At 43.3% G+C, this 24,640-nt stretch overlaps 1 pseudogene; it reads left to right on the top strand.

Annotated features, from left to right (window-relative positions):
* LOC127236268 (protein regulator of cytokinesis 1-like) overlaps nucleotides 1–24,640 on the top strand; it is a 45,948-nt pseudogene that overhangs the window by 11,105 nt on the left and 10,203 nt on the right.

The raw sequence follows: 24,640 nt of genomic DNA on the forward strand, positions 1-24,640 counted from the left end.
AACAGGAAGAGAACCAATAACAACTGGGGGGGGGGGCGGGGCAAGATGTTCCAGCAGGCAACTTCAGGCTTGTTCAAGGTAACTTGGGGATCTATGCAGGACGCTAGAGAACTCCGGGGAGACATTAAATCTTTTGGAACATAAAGAGGGGAGGGATTAATTAGCCAGGAGGAATGACGAATCAGTGAGTGGCATAAGGCCGGTAGTGGGACACCTAATAAGAAAGGGGTATATTTTGTGGCTGCAGGGGACAAGGGGGACACTGAGGCAGGAGGGATATACCCAGGCAGCTAGTGGTGGGACACTAAGCAGTTCGTGGTCCCTCAGTTCACATCAGTGTTGGTCAGCTCTTCTCTTGCATGCACCATTGAGTTACAGTGGGGCAGTCTGGAGACAATGAGAAGGTAGAAGGTGGGACATTGATGCAGCCAAAGCCAAAGCATCGTATGGGGGACACCTGGACACCGAGGCAGCCAGGAGAACACCCAGGCAGTCTGAGACATACTGAGGTAGCTGGCAGAGAGAACATTCCCTGTCACACTGAAGTGGCCTCAGGAACTCTGAGGGACTTGAGAGGAATGCCAAGGTAGCCTGGGGTCCATTATGTGAGGTGTGTGCAGGATTGGGACACATTGAGGCAGCTTGAGGGCAAATGTGGCAATTAGAGAAGACACCAAGGCATTTGGGGGAGACACTATGAAATACCATGACATCCTGGGCGACACTGAGGCAGCCAGGGGATCACCAGGGTAGCTGATGGGCACTGAATCAGCTGTGGAGAAACTGAGGCAGCTGGGAGAGATGCAAGGGAGTCGGGGGTTTGGAGATCCAAAGGCAGCTGAGGGGGCACAAATTCAGTCTGGGGGACACCGAGGGAGACACACCAAAGCTGCAAGGCACTCAGGTGAGGTGGGGAGGGGACATGTGGGGGAACAGTTCTACAATAGGGGGAGGGGACACCCATGCAGCCCAGGGAAACTTATGCAGATGGTAGTTGCTGCAGCAACAGTGGGGATTGGAGGCACTGAGGCACTAAGGATAGCAAACTGAGGCAGCCTGAATGACATTGAGGAAGCCCTGGGTCAGGGAGCATTGTAGGAGTCTAAAAGAGTCACTGTATCAAGGAAAAACTTTAGAACAGAACAGTTGTTTTGTTAACAGATGTTAATGGAAATCAGTGATTGTTGAGAATCAGTGGTTGTTTTCTGTAATTTATAGAGTTGTTTTTCTGGAGCATCTTTACAGCCTTTGCACTGCCTTTGGTCATAGATGGTTCTTGCACACCTGAAGCTGTTGGATTACTGGGTACTGCCAATGGTATACTAAGGACTAAAGTCACAGGGCCATGATGCTTTATAAAATCGGGCAGATTAGATTAGGGGCTTTTTCATGAAGAACTTTTTCACCCAAAAAAACAACTGTGTAACTGTGAGGGGAAATTAATAACTAAAAGGTATGGAACTCATGGCAAGAAGGGAAAACTAGAAAAAACAAGAGTTCCTGCCAATGACTAGAGAGTGCAGAGCTCTTGTGCTGTTCTCAGGAAACAAAAGAACAAAGGAGGAGCTCACCACCAACTGTGCAGACATGCTCCCTGCCCCCCAGTATTTTAAGGAACTGGCCACTGAGCTCTCAGGTCCTAGAGAAATAAACCCCCCTAACCTTGCAGGTGCACTAAACAATCCCACCTTGTAAAAAGTTTGAACTTTATGAAATCTCTGTAACCTTGGAAACCTTATGGGCTGAGACTAGCAATCTCAAGCCACCCTTTCCCTTTAAAAAATGCTTCACAAGTGTAAGCGGGCACCTTACTCTTCTGATAGAGTGAGGTCCCAGATGGTTTGGTTCTTAGCAATAAAAACTCTTTGCTTTTGCAGTTGGGAGTCACTTCCTTGGAGGTTGAGGAAACCCGTTGCCCCAACAGTAACATTCAGTAAATATGCCTTTGTATTGCTTCTCCAGGTGTAGCCCTTCAGAAGCTGAACTTTCCTGCTGCCACCCAGGCCTAAAGACTTCATTTTGGAGTGACATCTTTCTTCAACCAACTCAGGGCACTGAAGCAGCTGGGTGCTCTGTGGCAGCCAGAGGTACACGATGGCAGTGGAAGGGGCACACAGAGGCAGATGGGTACACTGAAGTAATTGTGGCCAGACTGTGATTCAGAAGCATAGAGGGACACCAGGACCCCCTGGGTGATACTCAGGCAGTTGGTGGAGACACCATGTCAGCCAATGGGATACTGAGACAGTGGGGGGGCACTTCGCTGCCTGGGTGACCCCAAACAACCAGTTGCAGGGAGAAAATGAGGCAGCCTAGGGGACACAGAGGCAGAAGGGAATACAGCAAAGCAGTATGGGGGACCCTGACACAGCTGGGTAGAAGCTCAGACAGGCACTTGGGACCACAAGGCAAATGGGGTGTGGGTGAGCGTAGGACGTGTGAACATTTCGGCACCTGAGGATACTCTGAGGCATTCATAGGAGACACAATGGTATCCTTGGTTCAACTGACATAGCCAGGGAGACAAGTCTGTACTAGGGGACACAGAGGCAGCCTGGGGGAAACTGTGGAAGCTTGGGGGAGGGGACACTGAGGCAGACAAGGGGGGACATCTGGCAGACCTTGGCACCCTGAGCCCTCCATGGGACACCAAATTATCATGAGGAGACACTGAGGAATTATGGAGGGACACCCTCAACAGACCTGGTGAAGACACACAGGCAGCCAGTGGGATACCTAGGTAGTCAGTGGCATATTGAGGCAGTCATGGGTTATGTATTGAGGCAACTGGTGTACAGCAAAGCAGCATGTGGGGGACACTGAATAATCCAGTTGAATATCGTGGAAGAGTTGCGTGGAGTACGGGACAATGACGTTAGTGACACACCCAGGCTTGTGGTGGGAAAATGAAGCAGGGTGGGAACTTTCGGGTAGCTTGGGTGTGGTGACTGTAGCAGATGGTAGAACAAGGAGTCATCATCACAGTAACCAAGACATCTCAGAGGGTTGGGACTCTAAGGTATGCTGAGTATTTCCCAGGGAGCTGGGGGCCTTGAGGGTGTCTGGGGAGCAATGAGACTGCAGGCAGACACTGAGGCTGTGGGGACACGTGGTGGTGCTGGTGGTGGTGACACAGCCTGGAGAACACTAGGAAGCCAAATAGTTGAGACATGAAAGAAGTCGGATGGGTCACACTGATGCAGATTGGGGAACACTAAAGTAGCCAGTGGGGTACTGAGTGTCTGAGGAATAATGCTGGGAGTCCACAGAGGCTGCCATGGTGACACAGAGGCAGACTGGTTGGGGACATTGAAGCAGCCTTGGTGAAATTATGACAATCCTGTGTTGTGGAACACTAAGACACCGGGTTGGGGGGGTGTTGAGCAGGGGCTATGGAGATAGGTGGGACACTAAGACTTTAGGGCCAATCTCCAAGGCAGCCAAGGGTGGGGTTAGGGATAGGATGTCAAATAACCAGGGAGATACTGAAACAGCATGGCAGGAGACTGAGGCATCCAGGGAAAACCAGGTATTTGGGGAGACAGTAAGGCAGACTGGGAATCTTCCATGGAACCAGCATGAGTCTGAGGCAATATTAGGTGGGGATACTGGGCCTGCCAGGGGGTTGTGGGATGAGGCAGCCTGGGTGACCTTAAGGCAGTCTGGGGGGACACAGAGATGGAGATCACTGGGGAAATCTACTGTGGCATGTGTGTGTGTGTGTGTGTGTGTGTGTGGAGGGCATGTGGGGTGAGGAGGATGGTGTGGGCATAGAGACAGCCTGGAGTGGGACACTGAGGCTGCCTGTGGTACTCTGAGGTAGTCTGTGGGACACTGAGGTACCTGAAGGAAGACCAAGGCAGCCTGGGGTTCACTGAAGCACCAGTGTGGGTGGTGTATGGGGGCACTTGGTAGAAGTGGAGGGGTAACACTGAGGAGTCCAGGGGGACATTGAGGCAACACAGCCTATATAGACTGTCCTGTGGTTACTAGTAGTAACTCTAATGTGACTTTCTGCTTGGCCATAAGTGTGAAAGCACCCATTGAGGGATTCATGAGAACTGATATCCTACTAAAAGAAGTCCCTTTTCTTACTTGTACAGTTTCTTGAGATTTTGGTCAAGATTTAGAGTCCTTCTGTTAGCTCTTTAATATTGTTTCCAATAGAATGTGCTCTGTATTGCTTCCATTCTTACCTTCCAAAGGGGATATTAACTGGTTCACACATATTGGATGCTTGTGAAGAGGAGCAAATTCTCTGGCCTGAGTTCTGATTCCAGTTCATATACCATGGGATCACCTAATTTTGGCATAAATTCATTGTTTGCAGAGGATGTGTTTTGGTTTTGGTATTGGATTGTTTTGTTTTCGAGAATGCTTTCCTCTTTGAGAAAGCACTGGCTGTCCTGGAACTCACTCTGTAGACCAGACTGCTCTTGAACTCACAAAGTTCTACCTGCCTTGGCCTACCTAGTATTGGGATTAAAGGTCTATGCCAATTGAGGATGTGTTCTGAAGCAGGGGCTGCCTCTGGGGTTTGAGAGATTCTGGGTTCTTAATATGGGGGACAAGGTACTGGAATCTTGTTTCTGAACTTGTCTGTGACACCTAAAACAAAAGTATTTTAGATTCAGAATCTTCTGAGGGAAATTGTGTGTGGACAACAACTCAAAGAAAATTCGTCAGTCAACTATCAATGTTTACTGTATTTATCAATATTATTTGTTTAAGAGCAAAAGTATATGAGAGAAGAGTATGGGAAGAAACTTCTAAATGGTAACATTTTGTAAGTCATTGCATGTTGAAATGTCTCTGCAATTAGCTTAAAAATAGTTCACATGTAACTATTTTAAGAGTAGTTTTTTGAGTTATAAAAATGTTTATTTTTGTGTTTGCTAGTCCTTGGGGGGGGGTTCTTTTATTTCACATGGATTCCATTTCATCAGCCCATTTTCAGATAGTTTTCTCTTTTGTCATCTTTTTGTGAATATTGTTTAATGGAACTTTTATGTTTTGTTTTTAACTGGAGCATTGCGAGACTTGCTTCAAATATATCACATATTCTTGGGGTTTGGCTTTCAAGACAGTTTGAGAATTGTGCTGCATGCCATCCCATCCATGCTGCTGCTTTGTATGTCACTGTATTGCACTTAATTTAAAAGGCTTCACAATGACGGTAAGTAGTAAAATACCTTTCAATATATTCAATTCTTTATTTTCACATGCTCCCTTAGTTTTATTTGTGAATAGACTGACTAAAGATTTTGGGGCCAGAGAAATAGCTCAGCAGTTAAAAGGGCATGAAATTTGTACTTCATTTCCATCATATTGAATAATTTATTGGTGCAAAGAACAGCATATAAATAATGTTATTAAATATGTTGGAAAGAAGAAAGATGGGTGTACAGCAATGATAGTCACTCAACAGCAGCCTATTGAACTAATATGTGGGAATACAATAATAGTGTCTATACTGGAAGATACTGTTGTGCATGACTTTTTGGCAGTAGAAGAAAAGGACATTTCACTGGTCTCTGTTTGTTCCAATAGTTCAGAGTTCATCCCAGTGCTATATTTGTGTTGTCATGACTCTTACTGATGACTTCCAATAGGTGAAGCTGTCCTGAGTGAGATGTCATTACTGATATCTTCTCCTCACCAATGTGTTAGTAGAACAAGGAAAGCCTTTCATAACTTGGCCAAAGGAGATGTGTTTGAAGTCTTCAACTATCCTGTATATTTATATATTTACTCTATGGCTATAGTAAAACAATTTGAGAGTATGTAGTTCTTTGGTTGAAAAAAATATATCATGCATCATTTGTGTAAAAATACTTGTTTTCATGTTTTAGTACTAGCTTCCATAACTGAAAAATGAACATGAAAAAATGAATTCGCTATTTGTACATTTATCATTAGCTCACTCAGTGGAGGTCACTGTGTATATCCAAGGTCAGTTCCCCATCTGTGTGACTCAGCTGGTATGTTTGTACAGAAGTTGAAACAGGCAAGGAAGCCCTTGAACTCGGTTTGGCAGTACACCTCCATGCCAAACTGCTGGCCAAATATTGTCATTGCAACTTAAAGTTAAGAAGATAAGAGGCAGAGATGATTTTCTGAGGATTTAACTTTAGATAAATTACTGGATAATGTTGCATTTTAAGCTAGTAAATAAATTAATTAAAACAATTTTTAAAATAACTTGTTAACTACTGCAACAACAATGGTGGATAATATTGTCATCCAGGAATTTAAAAATGTTTTTGCTTCTACTATGAATGGAATTTTAAAAAAATTATATGACATACATGGGATGAATACAATCTTTGCCATATTTGGTATTAGAATGGTTATCCATATTATATCTTTAAAGAAATGATTTGACCCCCTACACCGCTCGAACTCCCCAGGTTGACTCCTGATCCTGCTGCTCCTGTCTCTGGTCCCCATTGAGAGCACCCTTGGAGCTCTGATACACCCCCCCATCCCCACCACCAGCCTACCACCCCCTACCCTGTGACCTACCCCACCCATGGTCCTGTCACTCTGGTTGAGCACTGGGACAGAGGGTGGAGCCAACCGTCCACCCTACTTCGGAGACTTCTCTGAGCAACTCTGAACAAAGAAGACCTGACTATCCACATTGGACCACCCCTAATTTCCAACGGCTGGGTCTCTGACCCGGCCTCCAGTCCTCTGCTAGAGTCCTGGGTCCCTCCCAGAGATCCGCCTATCTCTGCGGGTCCTCTCTGAGTTCCTGTGAGCAAGATACTTGACCCCCAAATCCTAGCCTCTGCCAAAGAATGAGGTCTCAACTGGAGAGCACCAGTTTCCAGTGAGATCCAACTATCCTGCAAAACCTTCTCAACTTCCAGCTCAGTCCTTGTCCTCTTCCACCAGCTATTGCCCAGAGCTACTGGCCAGAGCTATTGGCCAGAGCTATTGGCCAGAGGACCACTGTGAGTACCTGCTGGCATCTTCTTCAGGATCCTCATCCTTGACCCCATCCCTGGATCCATGTGTGCAGAGATACCTCATAGAGAGCTTGGAACACACAGAGCTACAGATATTGAATCTCAGACCCACATAAGCCCATCGGGGAAGTACCATAGAGAGAGGGGGGGAGACACCACCAACACCTACTGGAAGAAGCTATGGGAAGAAGGCAATACAAGAGAACACCTAACAACAGAATGACAAACATGACACCACCAAAATTTAGGGAATCTACACCAACTAGAATGGAACACAACAACAAAGCAGAGGAAGCAGAAGGGTACGACTTAAAAATTACCATCATAAAAATGATAGAGACCCTCAAAGAAGATGTGAGAAAATCCCTTAAAGAAATGGAGGTAAAAACAAACAAAAAGTAGAAGAAATGAAAAAATTCCTTAAGGAATGTACAGAAATCCAAGAAAAAACAATTAATGAGGTGAAGGAAAGAGTTCAAGACTTGAAAACTGAAATAGAGAAAGTAAAGGCAACACAATAAACTCTACCAGGGAACTCCTAAAGCTTATAAACACCTTCAGCAAACTAGCAGAACACAAGATAAACTCAAAAAAATCAGTAGCCCTCCTTTTTTCAGACGACAAAGAGACAGAGAAAGAAATCATAGAAACATCACCATTTACAATAGCCACAAGCAACATAACCTATCTTGGTGTAACGCTTACCAAATAAGTAAAAGACCTATATAATAAGAACTTTGTGACTCTAAAGAAAGAAATTAAAGAAGATACCAGAAAATGGACAGATCTCCCATGCTCTTGGTTAGGTAGGATAAACATAGTAAAAATGGCAATCTTACCAAAAGCAATCTACAGATTCAATGCAATCCCCATTAAAATCCCACCACACTTCTTCATCGATCTTGAAAGGATAATAATCAACTTTATATGGAACAACAAAAGATCCAGAATATCCAAAACAACCCTATACAATAAAAGGACTTCAGGAGGCATCACCATTCCTGACTTTAAGCTCTACTACAGAGCTATAGTTCTGAAAACAGCCTGGTATTGGCATAAAAATAGACAGGTAGACCAATGGAATCAAATTGAAAATCCTGATATTAATCCACACACCTATGAACACCTGATTTTTGACAAAATAGCTAAAATTATACAATGCAGCGAGGATAGCATCTTCAAAAAATGGTGCTGGCACAATTGGATGATGGTGTGTAGAAGACTGCATATAGACAGACCCATGTCTGTCGCTATGCACAAAACTCAAGTCCAAATGGATCAAAGACCTCAACATCAATCCAGCCACATTGCACCTCTTAGAAGAGAAAGTAGGAGGTACCCTTGAATAAATTTGTATAGGACACCGCTTCTTGAATATAACTCCAGGGGTACAGACACTGAGAGAAAGAATTAATAAATAGGACCTCTTCAAACTTAGAAGCTTCTGTAAGGCAAAGGACACAGTGGACAAGACCAAACGGCAGCCCACAGAGTGGGAAAAGATTTTCACCAATCCTATATCTGACAAAAGGTTGATCTCCAAAATATACAAAGAAATCGGGAAACTAGTCATCAAAACACCAAATAACCCAATTAAAAAATGGGGTACAGAACTGAAGAAAGAATTCTCAATGGAGGAAATCAAAAAGGCTGAAAGACACTTAAGAAAATGCTCCACATCCTTACATATCAGGGCATTGCAAATCAAAACAACTTTGAGATACCATCTTACCCCTTCCAGAATGGCTAAAATTATAAACACCAGTGATGACTTATGTTGGAGAAGATGTGGAGAAAGTGGAACACTCCTCCACTGCTGATGGGAGTGCAAACTCATACAGTCATTTTGGAGATCAGTATGGCGGTTTCTCAGGAAAATGGGAATTAGTTTACCACAGGACCCAGCAATCCCCCCTCTTAGGTATAAACAGGCAGGATTCACATCCATGCAACAAAGACACCTGTTCAACTATGTTCATAGCAGCACTATTTGTAATAGCAAGAACCTGGAAGCAAACTAGATGCCCCTCAATTGAAGAATGGTTAATGAAGATGTGGCATCTTCATTATCTACAAATCTACACAATGGAATACTACTCTGCAGAAAAAAATAATGGTATCTTGAAATTTGCAGGCAAGTGGATGGCACTTGAACAAACCATCCTGAATGAGGTAACCCAGTCACAAAAAGAGGAACACAGTATGTACTCACTCATATATGGATTTTAGACTTAGATCAAAGGATCACCATCCTATAATTCACATCACCAGAGGAACTAGGATACAAGGTATATTCTAAGAGATTCATATAAAGTACCACACAGAACTATGAAGGGACAAGTCCCCCAGAGATCAGGTGAAGTGGGGGGGCAGCGAATGTAGAGAGAATTAGGAGAAAATGAGGGGGAGGAAAGGAAAACATGTGCGACCAGGAAGATTGAGCCTGGTTGGGAATAGAAGACAGGAAAGAGAGAGAGAGAGACAGAGACATAGAGAGAACATAAAAGAGGGAGTCAATTTTGGTTTGAAGATAAAATTAAACAGAAAGAATGGTCTAGAGAACTACAAGACTGCTCCCAGCTAACAATCTGAGCTTCCTTGGAAAGGCTATCATAAATGCCCTTCCAGGAGAGTGAGATCAACGACTAATTTCTCCATTGAGCCCTCAACTAATGCTTGTTGAAAACAGTATCAAACACCCATACATAAACACTGAGTCGAACTAGAACCCAGATGCAGATGGAGAGGTCAAGACCATGCGGCTGAAACACATACAGACAGCTTACATGAACCAGGATGAGCTAATGGCCACTAGACTGATAGCTGGAAAGCCAGCATGGGATTGACTCAGGGCCCCCTGAATATGGGTCTCAGACAGAAGGACTGAGCAGTCTATGAGACCTCAGACAGTGGAGCCAGCATGTATCCCTGGTGCACAAAAGGACTTTGCAGACATATGCTCCATGGAGGGATAACTGTCTTATCTAGACACAGGAGAGAAGCCCTAGTCCCTACTTCACATGACCTATCAGATCTACATGACCCCAACTGGATGGCATTCACCTACATATGGAATTGTGGTGGGGGGATGGGAGGGGAGGGTGGTTAAAGTGCATGTGAGAGGGCAGAGAGGGTAAAAGAGAGGGAAGGAGGGAGGGAGGCATTAAAGGAGGAAGGGAGGCATGGAGGGAGACAGAACTGGGATGGACATATAAAATAATAAATTAAATTAAAAAAAATGCTTTGACTCCAAAATTTAAGTTGAAGGACAAATTACTGGGGAAAAGAATTTCTATTTTTGTTTCCACAGAAAATGAAAAGATGTGGATTCCTTCCAAACTAATGTGGTTTGATCACGCCAGACCACGTGAATTCCCCATGACAGCGCCCGATACCAATAGGAAGTAGTTTGGAAAGAACGATTCCCAAATTCCCACATATTGTGTATAAATGTTTGTTACCATTTAATATAACTTTGTTATATAAAATAAAATAAAAAAAGAAATGATTTGATAATAGAGCTAAGAGTGAAGAACTTATAGATATTAATGTTTGGTATTTATATAGATTTTGGTTTATTGCTACAAATTTAAGGTCATTTTTATATGTACATTTCTATTCTTATTTAGGAATTGTATTTATACAGCTCATTTAAAAGTGTAACGTACAGTTAAATACAGATTATAGAAGGTAATCTATAATAGTCAAGTATTCTAGAAATACAGAGATATGCTTCAAATCTTTCAAAAACCTGCAAATGTGTCATTTAATTTTTTTTTTTTTTTAGTGTTTTTCATGACAATACGACACAACTGCTCCTGGCAAGACTAATTACTTCAGACAGAAAGATGGGAATTGAAGTAACTCAATATGGGATTTGCTGTTAATGGGGCAAGACTAGCCATTTGGGCAAGAACCTGCTCTTGCCTGGGCTGTTTGACTGTATGCTGTATAAACTGGACATGCAGGTTCCACAGGAAAGTGATGGGAAACAGAGACCTGTAGATGTGACTCATATTGTAAGTTTTATTGAGGGGGAGGAAAGAGAAGTGATGTAAAGAGACACAGAGACAGAGAGAGGATAGAAGAGAAAAAGATAGGAAAAGGCCTATCTGCCCCTTCAGAGGAACAGTGGGAAAGAGAGAAAGGGAGTGGGTGGAATCTTTCTTTTAAAGGGCCAGGGTACATACACCTGCCATGTTCAGATGGGTCAGAGGCAGGGACAGGTTTGCTTGGATTGCAACAGTGTAGGCATGCACCCACCAAATACATGCTCAATGCCTTGAACATATTTCAAGGCTATACAAATATTACTCCTGAAGAGGGAAGAAGAGAAACCAGCCAACTTCAAATGCTTTCACTATGCACAAGGGAAGCATTACTCACCTATTCTTATTGCCCTGGTCTGAGTGAACAATTCCAGTCATAAGAACACCAAGTCCTTACCTCTGTTCTGTTGGCATATTGCTCAACACCATGGCTTTATATTTTCTCTACAATGTGCCCAGCATAGCTGAAAATATAATATCATGTTACAAGCCCTATCACAGAACTGCAGGACTTCCTTCAAGAAAGAACATTTTCTTAGAAATATTCATGTGCAACTTGACACTCAAACTTCTGAAACCCAGAGAATCAATAATCAGTATCCACATGCAAAGTTCCGCAATGACACTCTGGAAAGAGGGTAAAGAATGCTTCAAGAGCATAGAACTGCCATACCAGATCATAGCCAAGATGCTGGGAGATGCTTAGCCTAGACAATCAAGTATACATGACCAGCATTTTGATATTTTTGGAGAAGGCTTCTGCCTTTGTTAGCCTCAGTTGTTAACTTGTATTTTGTGACAAGACTGTTTCTGAAATGCAACACACAAGTCACCTCACTCTACACAGGGAATCCACAACAGACCAAAGAATAATGGTTAATGCCAAAGACCAATTTGGTGAACCGATGAGTTTTATTGGAGTTACTTTTAGGAATGTGGTCCAGGAGAAACTTATAGGAGTAGATATGATTCAAAGACAGATGAATCACCAAAGCCCATCATGCCATAGATGACACTTCACTGAAGCTAGGGACCTGGAACACACAGCACAGCCTGCAGGTAGTTCAACCACTTGCAGAGTATCCTTTCTGACTCATACTGGGACCTGCCCTGTAGGAGCTTTCTTTTGAAATGGTGGGACAGGTGCTTGTCAACTAAGACAGCAGGTAGTTTTGATTGTCATACTTGTTACTCATGGAATTATTAGTAATACTGACTAGTCTGTTCTGGGAGTAGAAAAAGTAGTGGTTTTAGATTGGCTTGTGAAAAAGAATGTGTGTGTGTGTGTGTGTGTGTGTGTGTGTGTGTGTGTGTGTGTGTCCACACAAGTATCTGTGGTAAGTGTAAGTAGGCATGGCAAGAAATTAGAGAGCACAGCCACTCTCTGTGAAAAGAAATAGCAGTTTTAAGAAAAACAAACAAAAGCCTCCCAGGCCCTTCAAAGTAAAGAGCAGTATCCAGCTATCAGTGGTTGTTAAGTTACATAGGCCTTAATAGATAGGGTTAGGTGATGGTTAGGGGTTAGGGTTAGTTTACAGAGTTAGAGGGTTATGGTTAGGGTTAGGCAAGTGTTAGGGGTTAGTGTTAGAGGGTTATGGTTAGGATAAGGACTCAGGGTTAGCATTAAAGGGTTGGGGTTAGGGTTTGTGGCTAGCATTAGAGTTAGGGCCTAGTATTTCCGTTAGGGGCCCCTTTATCATTGAAGGATTAGGATTATAGCTCAGGCTTAGGGTTAATGGCTATGCTCAGGTTTAGGTGTTGGGGTTACAGTTTGAGGGATAGGGTTATGGTTAGAGGGTTAAGTAAAAGATTGGGGGTAGTGTTAGTAATAGGCCTTTGATGCTAATAACTGCATAAGGAATCCTTTTGCCCTAAAAGGGAAGCATCAAAGAAGTTTAGCCACTGTTTCAAAGGAGGACAGCATTAACAAGTTGATGTAACATCCTCCCAGTCCTTAACCCAACTGATTCTATGATGGAAGTGTCATTCAGACTATAAAATTCAGTATGTAGACAGCACCACCAACCCAAATGAAAACAAAGATCTGACCCATCAAAGTTCATAGTACTGGGAAAGTCTCTATATATAAAAACCTTACTTTTGGCTTTTGAAGTAATACTACTGGCTAACTGTTCTTGTTAACTGAAGTATGTCAACCCAGGACATGATTTTTGTACTTAAAACTCATCCCTAAAAGGCTCAGTGCTACGCCAGGATCCTGAACACCCAGTGTACTTGCCAACTAGGTGATAAAGACTTTGTATTGGCTTAAACACATGTCTGAGCATTCTTCTCTAGTCAATACCCCACAACAATTAATACATAGAATTAATTCTCACAGGCTCATTCCTCAATAATTAGATTAGTGGCAAAAGTCAGCAGTCATAGAAAGGGATATAAAACTATTTTTCCTAGGTTCTACTATATCATAGTTGTTTTGTTTTGCCTTGTGGCAGATTAAATTTTCTGAGTGTTTAAGTAGAAAGAACCACTTTTACCTCCAAAAGAATTCAACATTTGTTCTTCCTTTGAGGCATAAATGTGAAAGTTTGGGGGTTTTGTTTGCTTGTAGTGTTTTTTTTTCTTTTGTTTTTTGGCTTATAGAAGTCCCATTGACCATTAATACACTGGAAATTAGATGTGATAAGTAATCAAATATATTTGTCACACTGACTCACTAAGAAAAAGTGATCTATTTTTAAAAAATTGTTTTGGACAGAGAGGCTTCCTAATTTAAAGTGTTCCCATTCCTTTCTGTTCAAGACACTAATCAGACCTGGCATGTTGGCTCACACCCCGTTGATCCCAGTACTCAGAAGACAGGTGGATCTCTGAGTTTGACGCTAGCCTTGTCTACAGAGTATGTACCAGGACTGCCAGAGCTATATAGAGAAACCTTGTCTTGAAAAAACAAAAACCCAAGAGCCCCAAAATCATATAGTCCCATCATCTTACAGTGTTATTTATCTGTTAAACCATATTGCTACATATAACATAAAGTGTGTTCTTTTTAAAGCTCACTAGAAAACAGAAAGAAGCAAAGCTGTCACAGTTAGTGCAAAGGTGGAAGAAGGGCCTCAGCACCACCAGAGACTTCTTTTTATGCCTACCCATATTCCCCAACACACACAATGGCAACCTTGTCTACAGTAGTTTGCAGGAGCTCCCTACTCAACAAGATGTTGTGTGTTGTTGTAGAAGTCCTCTACTGGGAAAACAAAGGCTGTTACAGAACTCTTCACATTCATGTCTGTTGCCAGACAAGGCCACAGTCCAAGAATAGTGGAATAGACCACAGTGGTTGAGAAATTGTTACAAGATTTGCTTGCATCTGGTGGATTATAGGGACTGAGTTACTGGAAATTGGGGTGAAATTTGCATATTTGCAGGGAAAGTGTTGGATGGTCCCTTCCCATCTTCTCAATTCAGGTAGCAGAGTTCGAAAGGGGCCACCTGGGGAGATGGATGGTCATTACTTTTAGTTGGCAGACATAGTGGACCAAGGGAGAATAATGTAAGTTGAGGAGCTGTTTTGGTGTGGAGAAGGGCTGGGTTTCTGGAAAGAGGGAAAATGTGTGAGAGGGACTATATGCATGTAAGTGTGTGAGTGTGTGTGTGAGTATGTGGGTGTGTGGAAGGAAGGTGGCATCAAGGCTTTCTCATATCTTGTTATAGCAACCTAGTAATGGCTCATGGCCAGAAAATCCCTGTGAAGCATTGCCAAGGATGTCCCTTCCTTCTCCTGGCTTCTCTCTTTGCTAAACTATTGATACCAGATGTCCCTATATGCATGACCAAGGTTTAGCTCAAGGGGAAGATTTACCAAGACCTCAGTGACGTTTTATAGAGTATTTACATGAAGGTGATGATGTAATTACATGACTAGACCCAATGATGTTTGTTGGGGACAATTACACAGAAAAATGCAAAGAACTGCCAGGGAGTTTCCCCCTCTTCCTACTGAATCAGCTGACCAGAGCATGCAAAGAAAAGCAATGCCTCAAGCTCCTCTCTTTCAGTTTCCCTCTGCTTGAAATCACACTCAAAGGGGTGTGGCCTCCTTTTCAGGTCAACAGACAAGATGCCTACATTTATTGATTTTGTGTGTGTATATGCGGGCATCCCTGCATCATAGCACATGTGTAGAGGTCTTAGCAAAGTCTGCACAAGTCAGTTCTTGCCTTCTACTTTGCAGATTCCAGGTATCAAGCTCAGGTCTTCAGACAGCAGCAAACACCTTCTGAGACCTAAAATCTACATTTTTAACAAAATAAGGAAAGGGGGAGAAAATGGCTAACAATTCAGATCATCACCATGGCCTTGCAGGGGTCTTCAAACTTTTGACTCTGTGACATGATATAGTCATTTAGAAGTTCACCCCGAGAATCTCAAAGCTGAGTTTAAAAGCTAAAAGCAAACAAATGAAACCCCTCACCTCACAGTGTTTTAATGATTGACAAATTGGTGTTGAGCTTCACTTGTAGCTGTCTCAGGTCACATGTTTAAGGAACAGAGTGGACATGACTGGAAGTTTTCCATGCTTTCCATAGGCTGAATGCCTCAATATGTCTCAATCCTGGATTCAGTCACTGGAAGCCAATTCATTGCTGCTCTTTATGGAAACACACTGCTCCAAATAACAGCAGCACCACAGAAAGCCAGTTCCCCAGACTGGCTGCTCCCTAAAGGAAGAACAGTGGAAGGACATTCCCTGTATTTCTCCTTACCTCCTGAACCAGCATATTAATTTCCATGGAGGAGGGTGGAAGGGTGGGCAACTAAAAAAAAAAAAAAAAAAAAAAAAAAAAATTAGATAGCATTAAGCGGTCTGCTGGGCACTGATGTGTCTCCTGCAGTTCTACCTTGAGTAGTGAGTTACTGCAGGGGCTGGGGTTTCACTGGAGGAAATGACATTTGCTCTGACATCATATAGCATGGCTTTGGGGATGGAAAGTTTAGGGACAGATGGCAGAGTGAGGTGCAGAATATGGCTGTAGACTACAGGCCCTTGTAGATATCCCCTGGGAAAATGGTTGTAACTGTTAAGACTCTGGACTTTAGGGTTGGAAGAGTGTTTTTTTCGGAAGGTCCAGGGTGTTCTTTTCAGCTTGTGGGCCTCCGCAGCACCAGGGGCAGTAATGGGCAATTTGGGCCACCTAAGTCCTTCTTTAGTGAGCATGGGTTGCTCCAGGATCCAGTAACACTGTATCAGAATTTATTTATCTGCCTGGTGTAAATTCAGGGTAGTTCCTTTGCCTCTTGAGTCTGACTACATTGAGAGCTATGGGAGTGGCTGAGGAGTTGATGGTATGAATAGGATTCCCAGCATAGGACTTGGCTGGCAAGCCTCCCAAAAGTTTTTCCATCTATTTTTTTTTCCCCTGTAATTATCCTCTTACCGTAGATTTCATAGCTACCTGCCATGAATTCAAATGTCCAGTTACAACATTACTAGGGACTTTTCACATTCAAGTTCTGAAGCCTACAATTGTCAAAGTCACAGCTAACTCCTCATGGAACAGTTTAAAAATATGCTGGAAATTGACCATAAGGGATAATATTTATTGCCTGGTGCACTCTGCCTGAAATATGGTAAAAATGTACCTGTAAGGCCAGTGTTAGGAAGGCAAATAAGCAGAAATAAAGCTGAATCCAAACTTTAGGCTGCTGCCACAGAGTGCAGAGTGGAACTCACAGAGGCCACTCCTTGCTGGCACAGCAACAGATGGAGTCCTTTAACAGGAAGCACTGATGACTTTCCCTCTTGTTTAAAATAATACATTAGAATGAGCTTGGGGTGGAATTGATTTTTATCTCGTCATTCACTGTTCTGAAACACATAAAGGTGTCTTGAGCCTACTCACCATTCTCCACTTCTGTTTTTAATCTATTTAGCTTGTGGTTGAAATGCACTCTGCACAGGACTTTCTCTTCCACCAGGGCAAATGCCTCTCCAGTTGACATTGCCTCTTGCAAGAAAAGATGACAAAGCAGGCTCAGATACACATTGCCTTTGGCCCTGTAGACCCAATCAGTAGAGTGGGTGTGCCTCCCCCCTCCCACAGTGGGAGCAGCATGTCCCATAGTGTCTGGGACAAACAGGGAGTCTTAGCAGGGGACCTCAAATTGACTTATCATCATTCTCTTTGGGATGATGTAAGCTTTTAAGTAGTGTGAAAGTGAAACAGGAATTATTTTTCCCCCTCAATATGGTAAGCAGTTGAGATAGGGACACAATTGACACCTGTTTTAGAAACAAAACTGTCTTAATTGGTAGTAGTAAGGGAGATAAGTTTTCTTTGAAAATAAATGAAATCGGAATTTCAATAGCTCTTTTCTTATGTCACATATTAAGATATTTATAGGTTATCTAGAGATTCCAGATATACACATGAACAGTCACACATACACACTCCAGGTTGAAAACCTCAAAGGGCAAAACCAAAGTAACTCAACATGAAAACACTGACTCAGATGTGGTTGGGGTGGAGTATGTACTTAGCACACTGGGTACAGTCTCCAGTATCAGAAACAAACTAATAAACAAGTTGAGATGACTACGGGAATAAGGAATGTTAACACATTCAAAATAGAAATTATCAGAGAATCTACAGAGTCTATACTCTTCAACCTGAGGGTCAAGAAGGAAAAATACAGAAGCATTCCAGCCATGGTGAATGGTCAGATTGCCATGTACGGGAGAGTGGAATAGTGTCTAAAACTTCCAGAAACATCTGTAGGCATTCTCAGCAAGATATTAGAGGCAAAGGAAATTTCCCCCCTCCTGGTCTTAGTGATTGGGTGTATTCAGATAAGGACACATGGTACCAAGATCCTACCTGCAATGGTACGGGTAAATGCAGCCCGACATAATTTGAACTCCAAATCCCTCCTTACCCCTTGTGCACAATATTTTAAAAGAAAAGGTTACACAGAATTAAGACAGTGAATCAGTCAACTCTGAATCCACCATGTGAAACACTTTGACTGAGACTCTTAATATGTGTGTCTAACTTTACTTGTATTTGGATTTGCAAACCCCAGCAATGGCATACAGCATTGTGCTCAGCAAGGTCTGCGAGGTACCAAAGGGCTTCTAAAACCTTGTATAAACTTTTGCTTTGGGAAGGTTGCAGATATCTGTAAATAAATTCAAGACTATGACGATAATTACAACACAAATAAGAGGTAGTTAAATTCAGTTTACAGTGTTTTTTAGTCATAAAGGGAGAGGAGGAGAAGGTGAATCAGTTAATATACCTACCTGGACTACTCTAAGAAGACAACAACATGCACATATTGGAGAGGAGAGACCAGTTTGTAGAGTACAGGAATGTAAAGATTAGGTCTAGGCTTGGTAAACAAAAACCGTGGCAACTGGCACTTGTTTCAGGATCGATAAGTGGCTCCTTGCCAAGCCCTCAGCACACACCTGGGGAACCCTTGTCTGTACACAGTTTCACAAGGCCCAAATCCTAATGATTCCTTATTGCACTTTCTCCTCCTTGATGTGGGCTCTGGAGTGGACTCCTTTGCTGAGAGGGTCTACAGAGCCTTGGTTGACCTGGGGTGGGGCACTTGTCCCCAGAGCCTCAGGCCTCAGGCCTCAGGCTCAGCTTGTCACCAGAGCCTCAGCCTCAGCTCTGGGGCTTTAGTGCCATCCCCATCCCACCTTTAGGAGGTATTTGTCCTTGATCTGCTGGCCACAGTAGCTGCAAACACACTTGCAGATGGAGCCCGAGGCCATGGACTGTGGCTAGGATGAAGGGGAAAGCTAGGCCAAGGAGGAGCAGGAGACCTTGTCCCTGGCTCCCTCAGGATTCACCTGCTGGAATAGCAGACCAAGTCCTGGTTGCAGACTCCTCTTCCCTTCCATGCCCCTCCAACCTGTGGCAGCTAGGAGGTGGGGGGGTCTGTCCTTCCTTCTCAGTTTTCCCTGCCCTGTACTTGGGTTTCCCAGATATGCAATGTAAGGGAAAATGAATAACTAAAATATACAAAACTCATGGTAAGAAGGAAAAATCAGAAAGAACAAGAGTTTCTGCCAAAAAGATATAGATTACTCCCAGTCTGGAGAGTGCAGAGCTCATGAGCTGTTCTTGGAAAACAAAAGAACAAAGGAGGAGCTCACCACCAACTGTGCAGACTGCTCCCTGCCCCCCATTATCTTAAGGAAAAGGCCACTAAGCCTGCCATTCCTAGAGAAAGAAAACTCCCAAAACTTGCAGGTGTTCTAAACAATTCCGCCTTGTAAAAAGTTTGTTCTCTATGAAATCTCTGTAACTTTGGAAAACTTATCGGGTGAGACTGGCATTCTCAAATCACCCTTTCCCTTTAAAATGATTTGCAATTGTAAGTATACACGGGCACCTAACTCTTCCATTAGAGTGAGGTCCCAGCTGGTTCGGTTCGGTTCTTAGCAATACAAAACTTTTGCCTTTGCAGTTGGCAGTCACTTCCTTGTTGGTTGAGGAAAATAGGTAGGCAAGACCCCTGGAGACCTACAATCCTCTACCCAGCCCTGTTCAAGGACTTGGGGTCCTGGTCCTCCCAGCCACCCGCCAGCCACCCTCACTTCTCTGATTTGAACCCAGGTCCTGCTTGCCTGGAAGTCTCAGCCTCCCCCCCCCACTCTTGAAGGCCCCCACAAGAGGGCCACATGTGCAGCTTTAGGCATCTGAGCCCAGGCTCAGCTGGTGGGCCAGCATGCAGTCTCCCAGAGCATCTGCTGCCAGCTTGTGACTCCAAGACTATGGGGCTTTGGCACTTGCCCAGGCAAGCCAGCCCCCTCTCTTCTAGACTTCAATACCAGGGAACACCCAGCTAAAGAGGGCTCAAGGCCTTGGGGGAGGGGGGGGAAGTGGAGTGAGAGTGAAGAAAAGATGACTGACCAGGGTGGGGGATGGGGAGAAAAACTTGATTGCTACATTACCCCAATTAAAAGAGGAAGACAGACATATATCGTGGGGGTTTCTTTTTTTAATAGGATAGACCTAAAAGTGAAGAGCAAATTACAGTGGGATTTAAAAAGCCTGGTAATTGTTTCAACAATTTGAATGAAAATGCTTCAGACTAAAGGGATCCAGCAGCTCTTTGGTAAACTTGAAGCAATTAGAATGGTAAGCAATTTACACTAGTTTCTTTATGGTGTGAATTGCCACTTAGTGCTCAGTAAGTCAACATTTTTTAGCTACTAAAGGATTATGTTTAACCAGTGGAAAAATCAGGTTTAATAATGGAAATATCCAGCTGAATTTAATTTGTTCCATTTAAAAAACAAAACAAAACAAAAAACTCCTCACCCAACAGGGGTCAGTGTGTTTTAGAGGACACACAGGGGCATAGCTTAAGTGTCCTAAGGACGGGCTGCACTTCCAATTTTTTACAAATGCAAGCAATCTCTCTGAAAAGTCTAGCTTAGGGCTGGTGGGTCCACAGATTCCACCAGCTCACACCCTCTGCATTTTTGCCCCTCTTCTCAGTCCTGTGCAGCTGCTCTCAGGCCAGGTCTGGGAGAATACAAAGCTTCCAGGTAGAAATTCTATGCAACTCTCCCCTGACACAAACAGGAAACCACCAGTGTGCCACCTGAATCCTGCTAGGGCCCCCAGTCTGGGAACCAGCTTCAAACTTGAGCCATCCACAAGTCTTGCCTCTGAAGATAGGTGACAGCTTTCCCGCCCCCCCCCTCCCCTTGTTCCCAGTCTCACCTCCCTTTAGGCTCGCCTCTTGCTGTGGGGTTTGCCTCTTGGGTGTTTCCAGTGAAATCATTTTGTTTCTAGTTCTTCCTAAGAGTGGGGAGACTATGGAGAACCAAGTCTTCAAATCTGTTGCCAGACCACATAGGCAAGAGCCAATCAATGCTCAGTAGAGCACAGAAATTGGTATCTGGTGCTACTCCCCAAATGCCTGCAAGCACTATCGCATCGCCCCCCAGAACAGCAAAATAAATGTAATAAAGGCAGGAATCACATGGCTCTGAGACCTTAGATTTCAATGTCTCCTCACCTCAGCTTAAGTGAGCGTTCTGGGAGGGGATGCAATGATTACTACCTAACATTTTATGAAAAAAAAAAAAAAGTTCAAATGTCCGGTCTGGAGATAAGGCAGTGACAAGCAATTTGTGAACCTCGGCTAGGAACCCATCGAACTTTTTTTTTTTTCTCAAGGAAACTGTCTTCAAAGGACCCCGCTGGATGTTGGTGCCTTGCTCTCCTTCTATCTGGGAACCGCCAGCTCTGGCATGTTTTCATTTAAGTTTACACAGAAACATCTGGTTCTTCCAATACATGTATGGCCCTGCAGATGTTGTTTATCACATAGCAGCTCCAGAGGGTCAGAGGCTGTGGGTATCTGTGGTGCCCCTCCCCCACCCCAAAGGGACATGGAAAGCTAACATGTAGTGTAAGACCCTCAGAATGAGGAGTCTTCCAGGTTTGGTCGATACCCCAAGAACTCAATGTCCAGTCCAGTTGCTGCAAAACGCAAGAGGCTTTAATGAACAGGAAACATTTGTGCAGACAGGCTAATCCAGCATGCAGGCTAGGGAGAAGCCCCCTCCCCTGGGCCCAGGTGTCTTTAAAGGCAAAACCACAAGCTTGGGGAGGGGGTGGGACCCTCTGTCCATTGAGTACATGACCCTTGGAGGCTGGATGGTCTCCCTATTAGGGTCAGCAGACCTTAGGGCCTCAGGTGTGCTAATTAATATTGTCTGGGCAAACCAGAGTTACAGCTATCTCTTGACACTATTTATCACCTTTTGACTCACAGGAAAGGAGGGGCAGTGTGAATTCTTCTTATCTCAGGGCCTTGTGAGAGGAAGCTAGCAAATTCCAAGGAACAGATATTGGTTTCTAGGTTAGTCCATCATTAACATTACTTTTTAGGTCTTTCAGTAGGACTACAAAGCTACAAGTGAGTCTCAGTCCAAAGAGGTCTCAGTGACCTTAGTCACTCCAGAACCCCTTGCTTCCTAAGACTGAGGTCTGTCCCTCCAGGAAAAGTGGGAAAGAAGTTGTGTTTTCCAGAAGGTGGAACCTCACAGGGAGGAGGGTGTGTGGGGGGAAAGCCTTTTCCTAGAGAGAGAGAGCCTCACCTCCTTATGGAAAATCCTGCCTTCTCTACATGTTAAAATCTTTATCTGCTCCAGACAACTTACTCAATTCATTTTTAAAGGAGGGAAAAATATGAATGACCCATCAACTTGATATCTTTTTCTTTTTTTCTTCTCGTTTACAATCTGTCTTCTGCATCTGATTTGTATTAAATTCTTAATCCCCAGTCAACTCCTAAACAATGACTTGGGTTACATGTCTTTTCCAGGAATCCTGAAGGGGAAGCAGATGTCTTCTGGCTCCCAAGCCTTAGTCCTCTCTAAATGTGCATTGGTGGTGCTATCTTCATTTTCGAAAAGCTATCCTTTAAAACAATGAAGGTGCATCTCAGCGAGTAGGTTTGATTTTCAACTAGATTTGGAATCAAGGAGTAATACAAGAAGGATGAAGTAACATTGCTTTTATTTATTTCTCCACAGATGGGGGTGGCACAGTGCTAGAGTATGCACTTGGGCCTCTCAGTAGGGGGTAGGAGAAATTTCTATCTGAATTGAAAAGTGCAGGAGCTCTTTGCTTGCTTTACTGTTATTTCCCTATAAAGTGTCACTTAATTTATAGAAGATAAATTTTTAAGAAGTTACTTTTAAAATACTTTTATTTCCTAGTTTTTCCTTTTAGATAAAATCAGAACATTAGGAACTTAGGTAATATAAAGTCATCTTGGTCTTTATTTTTTTCAAGGATTATAACCAGGCTTTGTTACTTCAGTTAGACAGGATATGTGCAGTAAAACACAAGGACACTAACTCTTATTCCCTTGTCCTGTTTGTGCAGAAGATGTAGAGAGATACTTTGCCCAGACCTGTCCCCAGCCGCTGACAGAGGGGTGGGCAGTGGAGGGGTGGACATGCTTTCTCAGGGTGAAGTGAGCCTGGGGCTGAGTAAGGGCTGCAACTTTGTGTTTTCTTTAATTGCCTCCTTTGCTCCTTAGACACAGAACTTTTGAACATACACCATCCCTGCTTTCCTATTCCCCGGTTATACACATATTCATATTAGCGTTCTCCATCCAGTTCCCATCAGGAAATATACTTTACATTTAGTGCAGAATTAGAGGGACCCAAGATTTAGAGTAACCTATATTCTGGTGGCATACTGTGGATTCAGGTTTTGGACTGACTGCCACAAATCTAACCTTTGTTTTGTTTAGTTTTTCTTTATCCGCCAGAGAAAAAAAATCAGGTTTCGGTGAGGGAATCCACATAATAATGTATTTCCAACAAGATACTGCCCTGAGATGATCCTCCTGGATGGAAACATAATGGTGCAGAACACAGGCCGTGTGGCATATAGGACCAATACCCTGGGGAGGAATTAAAACTAGAATCTAGCCTTTACCTTTGCCTGCTAGCGAGAATGCCTGAGTGGGTCTTCTGGAGAGCCCAGCATGGCAGAGCTGTTTGGGGGAAGTGGGTAGGGGCGCCGGCTTGTACGATGCTTTTCCACCCACCCTGGCTTAGTCTGGTGGCTTTCAATCACGTTTTCAACACACTAATCTTGATGTAAGATTACTTGATCTAAGATACTGTCTCTGCATAAGTGTAGTAAATGCTTCTTTTTTAGAGAGTTCTGGGCTTAGAGAAGGAGGACGATATCAGACTGAGGCTGATGATCTAAAAGGCTGGTTGGTCTGTGTCTGCCCAGCTCCTGGTGCCTGGAGGGACTTCGATCTCATTGACCTCATAATTGCATGTTTCCAGCATGCTCCTGCGAGTGGGAGGTGGAAGGCAGAAGGTGTTGATTCTTGACTGTTTGGAGTGTGCTCCATGACAAAAAGCTATGGGTCTCTTAGAGGAGAAAGCCATTATTGAGATGCAGTCTGTACCAGAATTTACAGCAAGACAAAGCCAATTTATTCATGACATTATATTGCCATGTAAAGGTTTGCACCTAGCAGGTGACACTTGTGTTTTGCTATGTGGGTTCTGGGAATTGAACCTATCCAATGGTCTTAATTGCTGAACCATGTCTCTAGCCTGTAATGATATCTTTTAAGTTTAACCTTTCTTTGAGAGAGAGAGATATTTAGTGGCTTGGATAGGTAACTTAGTAGGTAAAGGCATATGCAACTTCATGATATAAGCCTGAAGACCTGAGCTCAATCACCAGAACCCATCCATATAAGTTATAGAGCAAAAATTGAGTCCATAATGCCTTCTTTCTCATGTTTCATTGTCCGTAGCTGCAACAAAAGAACAACAATATCACTCAGGAGGAACTGAGTACTGTGTGTAGTGAGTTTCAAGTGAAGCCATTTCAAGTGTGGCAGTACAGAGTGCTTGGGGGACTGATTGGGGTCTAAGATAGAGGAATATGTTTTTAACTTAGCAATTCAAATGGAAAGCGTTCTTGTAAGAGGAGGATGCATATGAGAAATTTAAAAGGTAGTTAAGTTACCCTATTGATATGAAATAACTATCAAGCACTTCTTGCTGTATTTCAGTTTTGTAGAGCATATTAATGTTTTAACTTTAAGGAAAAGGGTGCCCTGGATCTTTGTTTA

This window comes from Phodopus roborovskii, unplaced genomic scaffold, assembly GCF_943737965.1.
Source record: "Phodopus roborovskii unplaced genomic scaffold, PHOROB, whole genome shotgun sequence".
NCBI classification, from domain to species: Eukaryota; Metazoa; Chordata; class Mammalia; order Rodentia; family Cricetidae; genus Phodopus; species Phodopus roborovskii.